Raw genomic sequence first — 13,160 nt, forward strand, 5'->3', positions numbered from 1 at the left:
TGGTGGTGGTGGTGGTGGTGGTGGTGGTGGTGGTGGTGGTGGTGGTGTGTGTGTGTGTGTGTGTGTGTGTGTATCAGTCATTCTAGCCGTGAATTGTGAGGGAAAGTAACATACAGTCACATCCAAGCCACAGCCTCCAACATGAGACCCTCCAAGGTTCTCTTCTGACACAGGGACCAACAACCTTCAAGATGGTGGTGCTCCTTGCCAACCAATGATGAACAGGCAGCACCAACAAGGAAAAACCTGCGTTGTTTTAAGTCACTGAGATCTGGGTATTTTCTGTTAGGATGACACAACCGAGACTGAGATGACTGGTACTTTCATCCTTTTCCTATCCTGTGTTTGGATGAAAGGCTTGTCCTTCTCTCTGAGGCCTATATCCTCACTTTTCATCACATGTCCCACTAGCTCAGGGCATTGTCTGAAAAATGATCTTTCTTACTCATTCGTAGCTGTTTGCTCTCCTCTGCCCTCTTTTTTTTTTTTTTTTTTGTGGCCGCGCCGCATGGCAAGTGGGATCTTAGTTCCCCGACCAGGGATCAAACCCGAGCCCCTTGCATTGGAAGTACAGAGGACCCCCAGGGAAGCCCCTCCTCTGCCCTCTAATGACTCCAAGGCAAAAGAAAGCCCAACTTCACCCTCCCCCTTCCAGGCAGCCGATAAACACGAGATTCCACCCTCTTCCAGAGATAAGGGGGGATTTGTTATCTGCTTAACACTGTAGCCAGATAACTATAAATGCAAACAGGGCTTGCTTCAGTCGCTGCCCAAAGTAAGACCCTCCCCTGGTCACTTCTATTTTCCCCTTCTCTGATCCCCGTAATGCTCTGTAGTTCCTTTCTCCTGATTTATATCCCTATTCCTCCTTCCTTCAAACTCTCTGTGATTCACAAATCCTCCCATTCTGTTATTCCCAAACTCACCTGTATTTTTTGCCTCTTCAAAGAACGTTTCTTTACCACCTATAACAGTTGAGACTGGACTCCCCCAAGCCTTGGACTTTCCTGCAGCCTCACTGGTGATGGTCCCTAGCAACACCCAAATGATCAAGGGCTGCATTTTTTTTAACATCTTTATTGGAGCATAATTGCTTTACAGTGGTGTGTTAGTTTCTGCTGTATAACAAAGTGAATCAGCTATACATACACATGTATCCCCATATCTCCTCCCTCTAGCGTCTCCCTCCCACCCTCCCTATCCCACCCCTCTAGGTGGTCACAAAGCACCGAGCTGATCTCCCTGTGCTATGCGGCTGCTTCCCACTAGCTATCTATTTTACATTTGGTAGTGTATATATGTCCATGCCACTCTCTCACTTCGTCCCAGCTTACCCTTCTCCCTCCCCGTGTCCTCAAGTCCATTCTCTACGTCTTTGTCTTTATTCCTGTCCTGCCCCTAGGTTCTTCAGAACCACTTGTTGTTTTTTTTTTAGATTCCATATATATGTGTTAGCATACGATATTTGTTTTTCTTTCTTACTTCACTCTGTATGACAGACTCTAGGTCCATCCACCTCACTACAAATAACTCAATTTCGTTTCGTTTTATGGCTGAGTAATATTCCATTGTATATATGTGCCACATCTTCTTTATCCATTCGTCTGTCGATGGACACGTAGGTTGCTTCCATCTCCTGGTTATTGTAAATAGAGCTGCAATGAACATTGTGGTACATGACTCTTTTTGAATTATGGTTTTCTCAGGTATATGCCCAGTAGTGGGATTGCTGGGTCGTATGGTACTTCTATTTGTAGTTTTTTTAGGAACCTCCATACTGTTCTCCATAGTGGCTGTATCAATTTACATTCCCACCAACGGTGCAAGAGTGTTCCCTTTTCTCCACACCCTCTCCAGCATTTATTGTTTGTAGATTTTTTGATGATGGCCATTCTGACAGGTGTGAAGTGATACCTTATTGTACTTTTTTGTTTTTTGTTTTTTTCTGCGGTACGCGGGACTCTCACTGTTGTGGCCTCTCCCATTGCGGAGCACTGGCTCTGGACGCACATGGCTCAGCCGCCATGGCTCACGGGCCCAGCCGCTCCGCGGCATGTGGGGTCTTCCCAGACCGGGGCACAAACCCATGTCCCCTGCATCGGCAGGTGGACTCTCAACCACTGCGCCACCAGGGAAGCCCTCTCATTGTAGTTTTGATTTTCATTTCTCTAATGATTAGTGATGTTGAGCATCCTTTCACGTGTTTGTTGGCAATCTGTATATCTTCTTTGGAGAAATGTCTACTTAGGTGTTCTGCCCATTTTTGGATTGGGTTGTTTGTTTTTTTGATATTGAGCTGCATGAGCTGCTTGTATATTTTGGAGATTAATCCTTTGTCAGTTGATTTGTTTGCAAATATTTTCTCCTATTCTGAGGGTTGTCTTTTCATCTTGTTTATGGCCTCCTTTGCTGTGCAAAAGCTTTTAAATTTCATTAGGTCCCATTTGTTTATTTTTGTAAGGGCTGCATTTTTGACAGAGAGGAGTGGAGGGGAAATAAAGGGAAACAGGAGTAAGAGGTTGGGGTTGTGTTGAGGGCGTTATTGCAGCCATGACCGTGCACAGTAAGTGGATGCTGGGGAAGTGCAGAGCAGGGGAGCTGCCGGAGAAAGCCGTTCAAGGGAGCTGAGGGCCCAGTGAGGTTTTAAAAAGGGTGCCGGGCTTCCCTGGTGGCGCAGTGGTTAAGAGTCCGCCTGCCAGTGCAGGGGACACGGATTCGTGCCCCAGTCCGGGAGGATCCCACATGCCGCGGAGCGGCTAGGCCTGGGAGCCACAACTACTGAGTCTGCGCGTCTGGAGCCTGTGCTCCGCAACGGGAGAGGCCGTGACAGTGAGAGGCCCGCACACCGCGATGAAGCGTGGCCCCCGCTCGCCACGACTGGAGAAAGCCCACGCACAGAAACAAAGACCCAACACAGCCAAAAATAAATAAATACATTTACAAAAGGTGCCAGGGGCTGCCCTGGTGGTGCAGTGGTTAAGAATCCACCTGCCAATGCAGGGGACACGGGTTCGAGCCCTGGTCTGGGAAGAACCCACATGCCGCGGAGCAACTAAGTCTGTGCACCACAACTACTGAACCTGCGCTCTAGAGCCCGCGAACCACAACTACCGAGCCCACGTGCCACAACTACTGAAGCCCGCGCACCTAGAGTCCGTGCTCCGCAACAAGAGAAGCCACTGCGCTGAGAAGCACGTGCACCACAACGAAGAGTAGCTGCCGCTCACCGCAACTAGAGAAAGCCTGCGCGCGGCAACAAAGACCCAGCACAGCCAAAAATAAATAAATAAATTTATAAATAAATATACTTATTTAAAAAATAAAAAGGGTGGTTGCGACTGTAGTGAAAGCGATGGAAGGATGGGGTCAGAAAAGAGGAGGGCCGAGCAGGTACCGAGCAGATTGGGGGCAGTAACAAGCCCTAAGTCACCCTTGGGAATGAGTGGCCAAGGGGCATGGAGTTGCTTATTGGATATGAAGAGGCCAAGGACCTCGGGGCCCAGGTGTGGAATGGTGACCATGTGAGCGTGGAACTCACCTAGGATGATGGCGGCAGGATATGGGGCGGGAGGAGAGCCAGGAGCCAGCTGGGAAAGCCTGCAATGAACGAGGGGAATCCAGTGGGTTGGGGGAGGGGGTTGGAGGATGACAAAGGAAGAGGGCGTTCAGATGAGCAGCAAGGCTCCAAAGGCATGTCACATTAGACAAGAGGGAGGACAAGGTAGTGTAGTCACTGCCAGGGGAGGAGGCTGGCCCCAACTCCTGAGCATACGTGAGTAACGCAGGGAAATGAGCAGCTTTCCCTCCACAGGCCTGAGTACAAAGTTGGCCGAATTCTCCGTGGACAGTCCAGCAAGCAGCAAGGTGGGGTGGAGGGCGGGAAGCCGGGCACAAGCTAGCAATGGCTCACTAGCTCCTACAGGCCCAGGAGAGGGCTTGGGGGTGGACAGCGTTATGGAAACTTGTCGTGAGATTTAGCACCCTAGGCTCTTACTTGCTTCATCCACGGGAGAAACAGGAGCGATAGGCACTGTAAGTTTAGTCCTGAACTTAGTCTCTGAAGGAGGATGGGCATGGCCTTGGCATGAACACCATGATTGAGCCAAAGAAGCAGCAGCTGAAGGTCGTCGCTCAACTGTGCTTCCTGAGTAGCTTCTTTGAAGGAGGTCAAAGAGGCCGCCACTACTGGTCATTTGGAATTGAAAATGGCAAGGATGTCTGCACCCCAACCTGAAACAGTTATAAGAGACGGCTCCAGAAGAAACTGTCTTCCAGATGAGATGAGACCGAGGCCCCAAGATCTTTTTCAAGCATCTCCTTTAAAGGTTCTTTCCCAGACAGTGAATGCCAGCCAAGCAGCAAAGACCAGATGATAACTGTCACCTTCCTATCAAAGCCACTTGTTCACATGGACACCACTGAGCTGAAAGAACCAGGAAGGACAGGGCACAGAGACCACTGAACAGGAAGCCAGAGTCTTCATGAGATTTTTGTCTGTGATTACCGCACATTGGAGCTGACTGAAGGTAAACAGGAAGCATCGTAGGGTATTGAAGAAATGACATTGCCAAAGGAATTCCAGGCCAGGTGTGGCAAATCCTGCAGTTGTCCAGCGTCTGGAGGAACTCCTGAGTCTGGCGCTTGCAGCAGCAGGAAGCAGGCTTCCAGAGCTGCATTACCGGGACTTCCTTGGTGGTGCAGTGGTTAGGAATCCGCCTGCCAGTGCAGAGGACACGAGTTCAACCCCTGGTTCAGGAAGGTCCCACGTGCCACGGAGCAACTAAGCCCGTGCGCCACAACTACTGAGCCCACGTGCTGCAACTACTGAAGCCTGCGCACCTACAGCCCGCGCTCCGCAACAAGAGAAGCCACCACAATGAGAAACCCGCGCACCGCAATGAAGAGTAACCCCCCACTGGCTGCAACTAGAGAAAGCCCACGCGCAGCAACAAAGACCCAACGCAGCCCCCAAAATTAAATAAATAAAATGAATAAATAAAAAAGTCTTCTAAAAAAAAAAAAGCTGCGTTACCCCCATAAGGGTGCACTTCCCAGGGCATATTTCATACATGGCCTGGGAAGATGAGAGACAAGGAAGAGACTCCCTTAGATGAAGTATGGGAAGCAAAAGCCTTCTGAGGTTCTTAGTCTAGTTATGTTATAAAGTTGAGAGTGGCCCTGTGTGCTGGAACGCTTAAACAGGTCAGCTGCCGTCACCCCATTTTTTACACAGTGCCCGGGAGACAGGCTTCCAACAGGCCACTCTGAAGCCAACCTTCTTTGGCAGACAGGGAGTCTGTGAAGTCCCAGGCATTTAGGGCTGCGTGGGTGGGACTGGGACAAGGTGGTGGTTAGGGGTGGACAAGTGGACGAGGCTCGGGGCCCGGTCTGCCCACCCCCAGCTTTAATCAGAGCAGTCCAGTATTTATCTGTTTCTAGGTAGTAGCTGTGTGGCCTGGGGCCACAGCACGTTCCTGTGTGCCAGATACCACAAGTTCTTGAGATGTACTGGTCATTTAATCCTCACACAATCTAGGAGGTAGACAGATAGTATCCCTGTTTTAGAGATGAGCTCAGGTAATTTGCTCACGATCACAGAGTAAGTGACAAAGCCAGGACACAACTGGGCAACTCGAGTCCGAGCCCAAGTCCTTCATCTCTACCGGTTTGCCTCCCAACCGACGTGAGGTTGCTCACACCCTCTCGTTTTCTCTTTTCCTTCTATTTATCGCCCACGTTGGCCTCTGCACTTCCCCTCTGGCCCTCTCCAGTTCATTCTCCACAGAGCGGCTGAGTGATCATGAAGTACACATCTTAGCATGTCAGTCCCCTGCTTAAAAACCTCAGTGGCCCCCATTTCTCTTGGGATAAAGGCCGAGGTCCTTACCCTGCTCCCTTCTCATCTCGGGCCACTCTCCTGTTTCTTCTCTGCTGTCAGCCACTCCGGTCTAGTTCAGGCCCTCAGGTGCTCTGTGCCCTCTCCCGCCCTGGGGTCTTTGCACACGCTGTGCCTCTGCTTGGACGGCTCCACGCCGTCCTTCCCCCACCCCTACCCCTGTCCTAGGCGACTCCTGTTCATGCTTCAGAACATAAATGTCTCTTCATGGAGAAACGCCACCTACTACTGTCTGAGAACATCAAGCCCCCAGGGGATATCCTCTCACAGATTGTCATGACTTTTTACGATAAACAGCATTTATCATGGTCTATGATGATTTATTTGTGGGATTATTTGATTAATATTTGCCTTTATGCTAGACTGTGAGTTCCTTGGGTTAAGGAGCTTCTTTGTCTTGTTAACAGTGTATTTCAAGCACATTGTCTGGTTTATATTAGATGCTCAATAAATATTTGGAGAATGAAAAAAAAGGAAGAGCCTCCCTGAGTAGTTCCCCTTGGAGAGCAAAAGCAGGAGGTGCTGCATGGGCTGAGCTGGGGCTTTGCCCTCCCGCCTGTGGACTTTAAGGGCTCCTGTCAGCTAGACGTGCTATGTGCCTCCCATTCTTCCGTTTTCTGAACGCAAGTTGTATACAGATGTCTTGTACCAACTCCTAGGCAGGTGCTTTCCCCTAAAGGGAGCGATCCAAGAGAGACAGAGAAAGCACAGGTGAAAGCTGCAGTCTTTTTTTTTTAAATTGCACCAAGGGGCTTGTGGGATTTTAGTTCCCCGACCAGGGATTGAACCCGCGCCCTGGGCAGTGAGAGCGCAGAGTCTAACCACTGGACCGCCAGGGAATTCCTGAAAAGCTGCAGTCTTTTGACAACTGGATATTACAAGTGAAATGTACCATCACTTCTTCTGTATTCCTTCAGCACGTCGGCCCACGCTCCAAGGAAGGGGAATCAAGTTCCCCCACCTGGGACTTCCCTGGCAGTCCATTGGTTAGGACTGGACGCTTCCACTTCAGGGGGTGTGGTTTCCATCCCTGGTCAGGGAACTAAGATCCCGCATGCTGCATGGCAAAGCCAAAAAAAAAAAAGTTCCACCTCTGGACAAGGGAAGTAGCAAAGAATTTGCGGACATATTTTTAAAACCACCACTGATATTATCATTACATTCCAATGAAATGTTTTTGAAACATCATAGATTTGAAAGAATCTAAAGATAAATTATCAGCATTACTAGTAGAGGTTAGCAAGTTTTCTAGAAACAAAATCAATACCTAAAAGTCAGTAGTGTTTCTATTCACCAGAGGAAATATATTTTCTTTTATTTTCTTTTTCTTTTCTTTTTTTTTTTTTTTTGGCTGCGCCGCGCAGGGATCGTAGTTCCCCTACCAGGTATTTAACCCGGGCCCTCGGCAGTGAAGCCTTGGAGTTCTAACCACTGGACTGCCAGGGAATTCCCCAAAGAAATATATTTTCTAAAAGCTATCACTTGTAATACCCAAAAAGATTTTTTTATTTTTTCACTGAGGTACAGTTGATGTATAATACTGTGTTCGTTTCAGGTGTATAGCAAAGTGATTCGGTTACATATATATTTTTCAGATTCTTTTTCACTATAGGTTATTAAAACATATTAAATAGCGTTCCCTGTGCTATACAGTAAATCCTTGTTGCTTATCTATTTTATATAATATATAGTGGTGTGTATCTGTTAATCCCATACTCCTAATTTATCCCCCAACCCCACTTTTCCCCTTTGGTAACCATAAGTTGGTTTTCTATGTCTGTGGGTCTATTTCTCTTTTGTAAATAAATTCACTTATATTACTTTTTACATTCCACATATAAGTGATATCATTCGGTATTTGTCTTTCTCTGTCTGACTTACTTCTGAGTAAGTCTGGCTGAGTAGTATTCCATTGTATACATGTACCACATCTTCTGTATCCATTCTTCTGTCGATGGACATTTAGGTTGCTTCCTCGTCTTGGCTATTGTAAATAGTGCTGCTATGAACATTGGGGTGCATGTACCTTTTTTGTATTAGAGTTTTTCTCCTTATATATGCCCAGGAATGGGATTGCTGGGTCATATGGTAACTCTACTTTTAGTTTTTTAAGGAACCTCCATACTGTTCTCCATAGTGGCTATACCAATCTACATTCCCACTAACAGTGTAGGAGGGGTCCTTTTTCTCCACACCCTCTCCAGCATTTGTTATTTGTAGACTTCTTGATGATGGCCATTCTGACTGGTGTGAAGTGATACCTCATTGTAGTTTTGATTTGCATTTCTCTAATAATTAGCAATGTTGACCATCTTTTCATGTGAGTGTTGGCCATCTGTATGCCTTCTTCAGAGAAACGTCTATCTATGTCTTCTACCCATTTTTTGATTGGGTTGTTTGGTTTTTTGATGTTGAGCTGTTTGTATATTTTGGAAATTAATACCTTGACGGTTGCTTCATTTGCAAATATTTTCTCCCATTCTGTAGGTTGTCTTTTAGTTTTGCTTATGGTTTCCTTTGCTGTGCAAAAGCTTCTAAGTTTGATAAGGTCCCATTTGTTTATTCAAAAAAATTTTTTTAATGGTGGCTTATTTTCCTATGGATACCATAATTGCCACAAACTGGGTGGCTTAGAATAATAGAAATTGATTCTCTCACAGTCCTGCAAGGTACTAGTCAGAAATAAAGGTGTTGGCAGGACCATGTTCCTTCTGAAGCCTCTAGGAGAGAATCTTTTCTTGCCTCTTCCAGCTTCTGGTGATTGTTGGCAGTCCTTGGCTTTCCTTGACTTGTGGCTACATCAGTCCAATCTTTGTCTCTGTTGTAACACGACCATCTTCCCTGTGTTTCTGCATCTTTGCTTGGCCTTCACGTAAGGACACCCATCATGGATTTAGAGCCCACCCTAATCCAGTATGATCTCATCATAACTAATTACATCTGCAAAGACCTATTTTCAATAAGGTCACATTCTGAGGGTCAGAGTGGACATGTATTTGGGGAAAGATCACTATTCAATCCAATACAAATGGTAAGTATGAAATTTTAACAAAATGGATGTAAAATCTTTATGCATAAAATTATAAAATTCTATTAAAACACAATGAGGAACAACTAAGTAGACTGAATTAGTATTGTACTTCTTCTCGAAATTGGTCCAATGGATCAATTCAATCCCCCAAAAATCTCATCAGGTGAGTCTGTTTGATCATTTGGGTCAAAATTTAAAAATTGATTCAAATTTTAGATGAACAACAAGCAAAAAAGTCAGGACATTTCTGAAGAAGATCCAGGAAGGGAATCTGCCATATTTAACCAGATATCAATACTTACTATAAAGCTAATTTAGTAATTGTCAGTGTGATCATAGCCCAGAGATAAAGACCAATAGAACAAATACAGACACGAGGAAAAATAGAGACTTGATACATGACAGATGTTACAATGCAGACCAGAGGGAATGGATAAAGTATTCAGTAAACAGGGCTAGGCTAACTAGCTATACATGTGGAGAAAATTGCAATTAGATTCCTGCCTCAAACCTCATTTCCAGATGGATTATCCATAAATAAGAAAAACCAAACACTAAATATTTTAGAAGAAAATATAAAGGAACATTTTTATAACTTCAGGGTAGAGAATGATTTCTTAAAATAAGACCCAAAGAAAGCATAAAAGGAAAGCTTTATATTTTGTCTTCATCAAAATTAAAATATTAACTTCTACAAGAATGTTTAGGGCAGCATTATTCATCATAGCCAAAAGATGGAAACAACCCAAATGGCCATCAATGGGGGAATGGATAAACAAATTGTGGTATATCCATGAAATATTATTCAGCCATAAGAAGGAATGAAGTACTGATACATGCGATAACTTGGATGAAACTAGAAAATATTATCTTAACTGAAAGAAGACAGCCACAAAAGGCCACATATTGTATGATTCCTTTTATATGAAATGATCAAAGTAGACTGAATTGTGTCCCCTAAAATTCATATGTTTATACATAAATCTGTTGCACTTCTTTACACTAACAATGAAATATCAGAAAGGGAAAGTAAAAAAAAAAAATCCCTTTTAAAATTGCATCAAAAAAGTAAAATACTTAGGAATAAACCTAACCAAAGAGGGGAAAGATGCTGAGAACTTGATAAAGGATTGATCAACATTGATAAAGGAAATTGAAGATGATTGAAAGAAATGGAAAGATATCCCATGCTCTTGGATTGCAAGATTTAATATTATTAAAATAGCCATACTACCCAAAACAATTTACAGATTTAATGTGATCCCTATCAAATTACCCATGACATATTTCACAGAACTAGAACAAAGAATCCTAAAATTTATATGGAACCACAGAAGACCCAGCAATAGTGAGGAAAAAGAACAAAGCTGGAGGTATAACCCTCCCAGACTTCAGACAATACTACAAAGCTACAGTAATCAAAACAGCATGAAAAAAAAAAACAAAAAAAACCAGCATGGCATTGGCACCAGAACAGACATGTGGATCAATGGAACAGAATAGAGAGAACAGAAATAAACCCACACACCTACAGTCAATTAATCTTAGACAAAGGTGGCAAGAATATACAATGGAGAAAAGACAGTCTTTTCAGCAAGTGGTGTTGAGAAAGCTGAACAGCTACATGTAAATCAATGAAGTTAGAACACTCCCTCACACCATACACAAAAATAAACTCAAAATGGCTTAAAGGCTTAAATATGAGACATGACACCATAAAAATCCTAGAAGACGACATAGGGAAAACATTCTCTGACATAAATCATAGCAATGTTTTCTTAGGTCAGTCTCCCAAGGCAATAGAAATAAAAGTAAAAATAAACAAATGGGACCTTATGAAACTTATAAGCTTATGCACAGCAAAGGAAACCATACACAAAACAAAAACAACCTACAGACTGGGAGAAAATATTTGCAAACACTGTAATGGACAAGGGGCTAATTTCCAAAATATACAAACAGCTTATACAACTCAATATCAAAAAAAAAAAAAAACCCAAATGAAAAATGGACAGAAGACCTAAATAGACATTTCTCCAAAGAAGACATACAGATGGCCAACAGGCACATGAAAAAATGCTTAACATCGCTAATTATTAGAGAAAAGCAATTCAAAACTACAATGAGGTTATCACCTCACACTGGTCAGAATGGCATCATAAAAAGTCTACAAATAAAAAATGCTGAAGAGGCTGTGGAGAAAAAGGGACCTTCCTACACTGTTAGTGGGAATGTAAATTGGTTCAGCCACTATGGAAAATGGTATGGAGGTTTCTTAAAAACACAAAAAATAGAGCTACCATATGATCCAGCAATCCCATTCCTAGGCATATATCCAGAGAAAACTCTAATTCAAAAAATACATTCACCCCAATGTTCATAGCAGCACTATTTACAATAGCCAAGACATGGAAACAACCTAAATGTCCATTGACAGATGAATGGATAAAGAAGCTGTGGTACATATATACAATGGAATATTACTCAGCCATAAAAAAGAATGAAATAATGCCATTTGCAGCAACATGGATGGACCTACAGATTATCATACTGAGTGAAGTAAGTCAGACAGAGAAAGACAAATATCATGTGATATCATTTATATGTGGAATCTAAAAAAATGATACAAATGAACATATTTACAAAACAGAAACAGGGACTTCCCTGGTGGTCCAGTGGTTAAGACTCCGTGCTTCCACCTCAAGGGGCACAGTTTCGATCCCTAGAGGGGGAACTAAGATCCCCCATGCCACGTGGCATGGCCAAAAAAAAACCAGAAACAAACTCACAGACATAGAAAACCAATTTATGCTTACCTGAGGGGAAAAGGGGGGAGGGATAAATTAGGAGTTTGGGATTAACAAGTACAAACTGTTTTATATAAAACAGAAAAACAACAAGGTCCTACTGTATAGCACAGGGAACTATATGCAATATCTTGTAATAAACTACAATGGAAAAGCATCTGAAAAATAAATAAATAAATAAAATTCGTATGTTGAAACTGTAATCCCAAATGTGACCAAGACTTTGTCTAACATTTGGGCTGTTATAACAAAATACCACAGACTGGGTAGCTTATAAACAGCAGAAGTTTATTTCTCACAGTTCACAGATTTGAAAGAATCTAAATCTAAATCTTCAGCATCAGTAGCAGCGTTTATCTAGGGTTCTAGAAATAAAATTGGATCAAAGTCCAAGATCAAGGTGCTAGCATGGTCAAGTTCTGCTGAGAGCTCTCTTCCTAGTTTATAGCCAATGTCTTCTCACTGAGTCCTCACATGGTGGAAAGGGCTAGAGAGTCCTGAGGGGTCTCATTGATAATAGCATTAATCCCATTTATGGGGACTCTACCCTGCCAACTTTAACAATATAATAGCCAGTTATTTTACGAGCAAAACTGAGTTTATTGAGGAATAACCAGAGGAATTGCATTTGGTGTACCACAGGCAAATCCAGAGAACAAGGAAGAGGAACTTGCTTTTATAGGGAAAGAGGGATATCTGGGAGGGGCTATAATAACTAAAGAGTCCAGCGGAGGAGTTGGGAGTCCAATCCAAAGTATGGAGGCTTCTCATTGGTTGGGCTGCTATAGTCTCTGGTTGGCTGGGCTGTCATCTGGTGGAGAGAAGTTTTCTTCCTGCTGGATAGTAAAGTAGGCAACACCTTCCTGTCTGAGATGTAGGCATTGGTCTCTTCCTGTTTGGAGTTGTTGACAATGCATGGCCTGTCCTGACTCCAATTTCAGCTGAGGGTTCTTTAATGAATTCCACAACCCTCATTACCTCCCAAAGGCCCACCTCCTAACACCATCACGTTGGAAGTTAAGATTTCAACATATGAATTTTGAGGAAGACACAAACATTCAGACCATAGTAGCCTTTAAAGAGGTAACTGAGGTTAAATGAGGTTGTAAGGGTGGGATCCTAATCAAACATGACTGGTGTCCGAAGAAGAAGAGATACCAAGGATGGTCATGCACAGAGAAAGGCCATGTGAGGACACAGGGAGAAGACAGCCATCTACAAGCCGAGGAGAGAGGACCCAGAGAAACCAACCTGTCCTCACCTTGATCTTGGACTGCCAGCTGCCAGAACTGTGAGAACATAAATTTCTGCCATTTAAACCATCCATTCTGTACTATTCCATCATGGCAGCCCCAGCAGACTAATACATACAATATATCCAGAATAGGTAAATCGATAGTGACAGAAAACAAATTAGTGACTTCCA

Source organism: Aethalodelphis obliquidens, unplaced genomic scaffold (assembly GCF_003676395.1).
Source record: "Aethalodelphis obliquidens isolate GAN/ISIS:26980383/991018 unplaced genomic scaffold, ASM367639v1 scaffold6, whole genome shotgun sequence".
NCBI lineage: Eukaryota > Metazoa > Chordata > Mammalia > Artiodactyla > Delphinidae > Aethalodelphis > Aethalodelphis obliquidens.